Here is an 8105-nt window from a genome sequence, read left to right on the forward strand (position 1 = left end):
TAGAGCTATTGAAAATTGACCATTTTAAGAATGCTTAATGCATGAAAATGATACAGGGGTGTAACATTCTCCTAAGCACCTGAGCTCACTTGAAATAGACCCAGAAGACATGGGAAACTGTCCTTTGCTTACAGAAGTCAGCAGAAGTTGTAGAAGTCCATTCTTTTTGACAATAATAGAGCATTGCACATCCTGTGCTACAGTGAAAATGGACCATCCAACTTGTGTTAGTGCTAGCTTCAAAAGTCAGCCTCCATGATGGCATGCGGGTGCAGTAGTGCATTAGTTAAGATGTTCTCACTCATCTGTAGAGTTAAATACAGTGCTGAATGGTATAAATGGGTTTTAAACAGCATGAAAAGCCACCCATGCATTATATTTTGAAGGGAGATCTTCGATTACTGCCACATAGTAAGGTCAAATTGCATTCTCTACTATGTTTTAACAGTTTGGCTCCCATCATAAGGACCAGCAGGTGATAAAATGGTGGGTTTTTGGTCAAGACCTGTCACACTATAAGCACTACAGAAAGGAAAACATTGCAAATCATGACAAGGAATACACTCACCATTTAAGCTGTTGAAATCATGTCCAAGATGGGAATTAACACTGGTTTTTTTATATAAAATCATCTCATCGGTTAATGTATTTAACTGTTAAGTGTTGTCTTTTGTTTTGTTTTTAGTGTTCCTCGACATTTGCTGCCATTTATTGTCCCCGTCCCAACTCTTTTGAGACATGTTGGATTTATCAAATTAGAAATGAGTACATATGTCCCCCAAAACAATATATTTTTTCGGTTTCAACACTTAATATGTTGTCTTTTCACTATTCTCCATCTAATGAATAGATTGAATGTTTTGAAAATTATAGCATTTTGACTTTATTCACTGTTTACCAAACGTCCCAACTTCATCGGAGTTGGGGTTTGTAGGTGAAAGCCTGCACATCCAAAAGTCTGACACAGGAGGAGGACCACACTGGCACAGACAAGTAAAGATGAAAGTCCGCTTCAGCCAGGATTTTCCGTTCCCCTTTTCAAGTTCATTGACCCGAAACATCACAAATAAAAGTGGGAGTAAAACATCCTGGTTGAAGTATCTTTATTTGTCTGTCCAGAGTGAATCCAGCACAGTCAGGCTGGACTACACCATAGGAGGAGTTAGGATGGGAACATGGTCTGTTACACTAGGAATGCATGCAACTGCAAATGAGTTTTGTGAAGCGTGGCTGAGTTCACCATTCATTCCTGCAATCGAAGAAGGGCGAAGGCAAGAGAAGAGGGGTGAAGCGAGAAGAGCCTAATCTTATGCATGAGGAGTGAATTGTGCTGGCGGCAGCCAATCAAATCAATAACATGAATATTTCAATCGACTTGAATAGCCATTAGGAGCAGTTGAACACTGACCTCTCAGAAGGGAACACTGAATTTCGCCTCGCTTCGTTTCATTTCACCAAGGAAAATGATTTGAAGTCGTAGACAAATATCCCTCACAAACTCACCTGAATAAGGTCTGAATGACCAAAACATTGTGAGCAATAAAAAAGAAAGCATAATGGACGGTGTACAGAATATTTGTCTACTTCTTTGTGTTAAGACAATGAATAGAAAATGTCAGCACACTTTAAATCCTTTTTTCTTCTCATGGCCAGGTTTTCGGTGTGAAGACCTTCCTCGGGGCTGTGTGACAATGAAATACTTTTTGTCGCCACTCCACCATCATGTAAATTGTCCTATGGTGGACCACGGTGAAGCTTTAGTCTAGACCGCATAAACTCGCCTCTTTCACCATGATGTCAGACAAGTTACGCTTTTGAAGGGAAACAGGAAAAACGACCACTGATTTCCACAGAAAACAGTGGGGTGTATGTAATGTATATGTAAGTTTATGTTTATGGCACCGGATGATACTTTTTTCTGCATGAAGATGGTGTCTGACTGAAAAAGGCTAATTGTCCCATAACAACAAAACCCTCCTTTAGTATGACCCCTGGCTACTGAAGAAGACTGATGTGGAGGAAGGAGATGGAAGAACAGACACAGATAAGACAAGAATGAGAACTGCAGGAAAGAGAAGGGAAGAAAAGAGAAAGATCGAAGGAAGGAATGTGATGGAATGAGATGGAGAAAAGAGATAAAATATCGAAGGGGAGAGAGAGAGAGAGAGAGAGAGAGAGAGAGAGAGAGAGAGAGAGAGAGAGCAAGAGAGAGAGAGAGAGGGAGGAGAAGGACAGCAGGATAGGAGACTGACTTCCAGTTAACATTTGAAGCTATTACCACCTCAATCAATATTTGATGCAGTGAGTTAGACACACAGGCCGATGCGGCATTTCTAACCAGACCCCAATGGAGGAATGCTAATGGAGTCCATGCTTGACGCTAAAGGTTCTTGGCATAATTACCCATGGGTCTTATGCAAGCCGTGTGTGTGTGTGTGTGTGTGTGTGTGTGTGTGTGTGTGTGTGTGTGTGTGTGTGTGTGTGTGTGTGTGTGTGTGTGTGTGTGTGTGTGTGTGTGTGTGTGTGTGTGTGTGTGTGTGTGTGTGTGTGTGTGTGTGTGTGTGTGAGTGACAGAGTGAGTGAGTGAGTGTGTGTGTGTGTGTGTGTGTGTGTGTGTGTGTGTGTGTGTGTGTGTGTGTGTGTGTGTGTGTGTGTGTGTGTGTGTGTGTGTGTGTGTGTGTGTGTGTGTGTGTGCGTACACGTGTGTGTGTGTGTGTGTGTGTGTGTGTGTGTGTGTGTGTGTGTTTGGGTTCAGGATGGCGTTAACATGCAAAACCTCCCCAAGTCCATTTGCTCTGAATATGCCTATGTTAATTTAGGCCTATCCAGTTTAATTGTTTTGGCTCGTTTTGTTTCCACTCGAATTCAGATTACTTGAGAAAATGGTTATTAAAAACAAATTAATTTTCAGAAAATGGACTGAGATGGTTTTGCAATTAGGGACAGTTGATTTGGTGGCTTGAATGATTACAGCCAGTGAGCCAGTGAGATGTGGTGTGATGTGTGAGCTATATCACAGTAAATTTAGCACTAGCAGGGCTGTTCATTTGTTAATTCAACACCTGGAGAGTATAAGACCAATTAGAAGAGTGTTTAATTGGACTCTCCAAGTGTTGAATTAACACAGCAAATGTTATTATGTACTGTAGAGGGGTCATGTGGCTGTCTCTGTGACGGCACCCGCTAGTCAACCAGCATCCGCAGACTCGCAGCCTGTGGATATCAGAGTCCGCTTTGATGTCACTCTGTGGAGAGACTCGTTTTTTTTCCATCAGCTTAAAGGCTGTGTGGATTTAGTATTTTTTCTCCCTTATTTTTTTTCTCCCCATTCCCCATTCCACAGGACAACTTTAAATGACGAAATGGTATGTGACAGAAAAGAGCATTTCCCCAAGTAGCTGTTCAATTACCTTCCGGATGAGATATTTTTTCATCTTTAAAATGTGTAGGGAAAATGGATATAGGTATGGATTTATGCTGTCCAGGAGGTGGGTGCATAAACGCGCACACACATGCACAGCACACACATGCACACACATGCACTCGCATACGCACACACACACACACCTTAATATCTTTGTGGGGCCCTCCCATTGACTTCCATTCATATTAACCCTAACAATAGCTAAAGAATGCTAAACTGTGCCCAAACCAAAGCAAGCCCTAACCCCAACCCTTACACTTTTTCTTTTACCAGTAACAACAATATCCAAGCAAAATTGGTCAAAACATGTGGGGTCCAGGATTTGGGTCCCATATGGCGCGAGGGTTCCCCCTTGTTGGTGTGCTCCAATAGCAGTGGCCTCACAAAGGTAGGCAGTACACACACACACACACATACACACATGCACACATTCACATCACCACCACCACCACCACCAGACAAATGTGCATTCATGAACAAAGATCACCACAGACATGGCAGACAAGCGCATTGCATATTCTGAGATGGGCCTAAATTGCTTGTCATAAGCGGATGCTTTTAGCCGGTTGCCATGACTATGGAACACAACATCATGCCATTATAGTTGAACTTACAATACACAAGAGAGGCACACAGACAGTGGAGGACACACTCAAGGATAGAGCGAAGACATGAAAAGCTGATGCATGTGTGTGTGTGTGAGAGAGAGTGTGTCTGTGTGTGTGTGTGTCTTGGGGTTGGTACTGGGGCTGTAGTAGTGTTATATCCTGTCTCCTTACTGAGCTAGACTTCATTATAGATAAATGTGTACACTTGCCGGATTGTGCAAGACATTACATTACATTACATTGCACTTAGCTGACGCTTTGATTTTATTCAAAGTGACTTACAACTATTATTTTTCAGGGTATTGGTTACAGTCCCTGGAGCAATGTGGGGTTAGGTGCCTTGCTCAAGGGCACTTGAGCCATGGATGGAAATGTAGGGGGAGGTAAGGGGGGAATCGAACCGGCAACCACTAGATTGACAGACCAACTCTCTAACCACTAGGCCACGGCTGCCCACACGTAAACACGTAAATCTGCATCCACAATGAGGACGGTATAATCAAAAGGAGTGGAGAGTGGGCCCAGCCGAGGCTGTAATGGCTGGGCACTGCACTGCTACGTGGGCAGCCCAGGTTCGATTCCCAGTCGGGGTCAGATCCTTCCCCGTCTCTGTCTCCCACCTCGCTTCCTGTCTCTCTCCCACTGTCCTATCTGAATAACAATACTACCAACCCCCCCCCCCCCCCCCAACAATTTTTGTTATTAAAAAGGACTGGAGAGTGGACAGCATGAACAGTGGGACAAACTTAACCTGTCAGTACACAACAAGTAGGATGAAATGGATGGATGAAGAGTGTGTGTGTGCGCACGTGGGAGGGCGGAGAGCGAGAGAGAGAGAGAGAGAGAGAGAGAGAGAGAGAGAGAGAGAGAGAGAGATGACCCTGGTTTTTGGCAGACATACACTTTCTCCCTCTTCCTCCCTGAAGCAGGCTTAGCTTTAGATGACTTGACAGTTTGGCAATGACCTACGCAGGGTGGCAGCAACGGAAAAAAGCTGACTCCAAGCAATAAGTAACTCTCCTGCTGAGACCTCCTTTAGAACATTTTCGTGACCACCCGCACCCATATTACAAGTGGAAGTGCCTTAACATTTTTTTTTGAACCGCTAACAGTGGTGTAGTCTACTTTTTGTGGTGGGTATACTGTATATTTGAGCATTTTTTGAAGTGGGTATGCTGTATATATTTGTGCTATTCAAAACAATGGATCAATCAATTTTAAGTGGGTATACTGAAATCCCTGAAATTTAGAAGTGGGTATACTCCGTATACCCGCGTTCTACGTAGACTACACCACTGCCCGCTAAGATCCGCCGTTATAAATTTGCTGTCACCGGAATGGCAATGACCAAGTTGTAGTGCATTACTAAAGGCCCTGTGCTATGTCATAGTAGTGTAGTACTATGGTGGTTAACTTTTCAATGACTAATACAGCGTGTCACAGGAGGTACCGCGTGCATTACCACTACACAGTAAAAACTGCAGTGTTAATGCAACACTAACAGAGTCGATTTAACACCTTCTAGAGTTTATTTGGTCCCAAAGCACTCTATAAGTGTTGAATTAACACTGCATTTTTCACTGTGTATGGGCAGGGGCGCTGACAGCTTTGGCTGGGCCCTAAACAAAGACATCTGAAAGTGCCCCAAACCCAATGCATACACTGTAATGAGGATGCAATTCTGGGGCCCCCTCTCTCCCTGGGCCCGGGACAAGTGACCCCTTTGTGTCACAGGAGGTACCACGTGCATTACCACTATGGGCAGGGGCGCTGACAGCTTTGGCTGGGCCCTGAACAAAGACATCTGAAAGTGCCCCAAACCCAATGCATACACTGTAATGAGGATGCAATTCTGGGGCCCCCTCTCTCCCTGGGCCCGGGACAAGTGACCCCTTTGTCCCACCCCTGTCGGCTTCCCTGACCGCCTCATCCCAACACAAACACCAACACCATCCCACCCCACAACAGAGGAAGATCCATCCTTCAGAAGCCGTGGACATAAAAGGAATACAGATCAGATCAGGGATAACCTGCTAGAAGACGAGCTCATTTTGGAACTGCATGGCTTCTTTTGGGCTCTTCTTTCATCTGGGGGTAGCTCCATCACATCCAGCCGGGGCTGCATAACTTCCTTGGGCTGTTCTTTCATCTGGGGCTACATACTTAATACTGCTACATTTTTATTACAAAAAGGGAAACTATTAAAGTGTTGCAATACTGTAGCAATGCTGTTGCTAACCAGTTTATGGAATGGTTAAATGTTATGAAACAAAGCATATATTAAGGTTCTATGCAAACAACTGTGGCCCCCGTGCAGTTGGCCTACCTCTACAACCCTTATCTTCCCCACACCACGCTCTTCCGTCTTGTTGGTGCGTCTCCGAAGTAATCAAGTAGTTAGGAGATGGATCGCACTCAGTTTTTTCTTCTTTATCATTCTTTTCTTTTTATTTAAACATTGCAGGGACTGACAGACGTTTCGGCGGCAAGAGCCTTCCTCAGTGTCACCTCTACAACCCCGCTGAGAGTCCCAACTCCAAGTTTTGGGAATACCATGTAAATATAATTCATCACCCATCACCTGTGTCAAATGTGACTGAATATCTATGGAGATGAAGTGAAAGAACATACCTTTTCAACTACAATTGACAACAGAAATGCATCCCAGTTGTCATTTCACGGGTAGTGCTCATCCTCCGTGGTCTCTTCTTGACAAATGCCTCCATCACATGGAATGAAGTAAGGTGACACTATTAAACTCAAACCCTTGCACATCAGCCTTTTTGTAAGAGAGTCCTGAGGCTGTGTACTGTGTGTAAGTGAATAGCATTTTAATGATATAGGCCTACATGGTGCCCTGAGCATAACAATTGATAATCCTATTTTCCACGCACACAATTAGATTTCCAGTGTGTATTGAAACCATTGTAAGGATGGTGACCTTGAGACGTATATATTTACTATACCTCACACCGAGCGTTGGTTAATTGATATGTTATGTGTCATAAACCTCTTTTGCACATTGTGGCACAGCAGCACTGCTATGAGCACCAGGGGCGTAGCAGCAAATTTTGGGCCCTATGTACAATCAGCTCCAACGGACCCCCCACCCAGCCATACGTCTTCATGAATCGGACTGTGTATGGGCCACCTATATACACCGTGGCTCTGGTGACTCAGTCACACTTTATGACACCCCTGTGAGGCACAACAACAAAACGGATCAACTCGGCTGCTGGTGGCTATGAATTGATTTATATGCATTCACACCCACCCACTAGCACCAGGGGCCCACACTAACACCACACACCCAGCAAGCCAGCAAGCCTGCAAGCCTGCACACTCATCTTGAAACCATAGTGCGTCAATAAGCCCCCCCCCCACTCCGACTCTCACATCCCCTAGCCAACCCACCAACCGATGCTATCAGTCTCCTCTCTTCTCTTCCCCGCCAGAAGCCTCAGCCATGGGGGGAAAAATTCCATCAAAGCACGGCGCTGAGAATCACCATAAGCGCACACACGCACACACATACACGTACACTCGCACAAACACATGCACACACACACATGCGCACACACACACACACACACACACACACACACACACACACACACACACACACACACACACACACACACACACACACACACGCTAGGAGATTGTGGGGGATTCGTTTTTTGTTTGTCTATACAAAGCTAGCAGCAGTCTTTTGGTCTTGGGGTTGCTAAAACTGCACCGGGAACGTTTGCCTAGGTACAGTATACCTATGTTGGCTACTAAGAGGTTTTCAGATGCATTGTGTGTTTCAAGTGATATACTGATGAACACGGGCAGCTGTCTGTAATATCATGGTAATAGCATGTTTCACTCACAGCACGTCATTCTTTTTGTACATTTTTTAAAGATATTTTTTGGGTCTTTTAGACTTAATTAGTGACAGGACAGTTTAAGAGAGAGAGACAGGAAATGTGTGTGTGTGAGAGAGAGAGAGAGAGAGAGAGAGAGAGAGAGAGAGAGAGAGAGAGAGAGAGAGAGAGAGAGAGAGAGAGAGAGAGAGAGAGAGAGAGAGA

The sequence above is a fragment of the Engraulis encrasicolus genome, chromosome 9 (assembly GCF_034702125.1).
Source record: "Engraulis encrasicolus isolate BLACKSEA-1 chromosome 9, IST_EnEncr_1.0, whole genome shotgun sequence".
Lineage (NCBI taxonomy): Eukaryota > Metazoa > Chordata > Actinopteri > Clupeiformes > Engraulidae > Engraulis > Engraulis encrasicolus.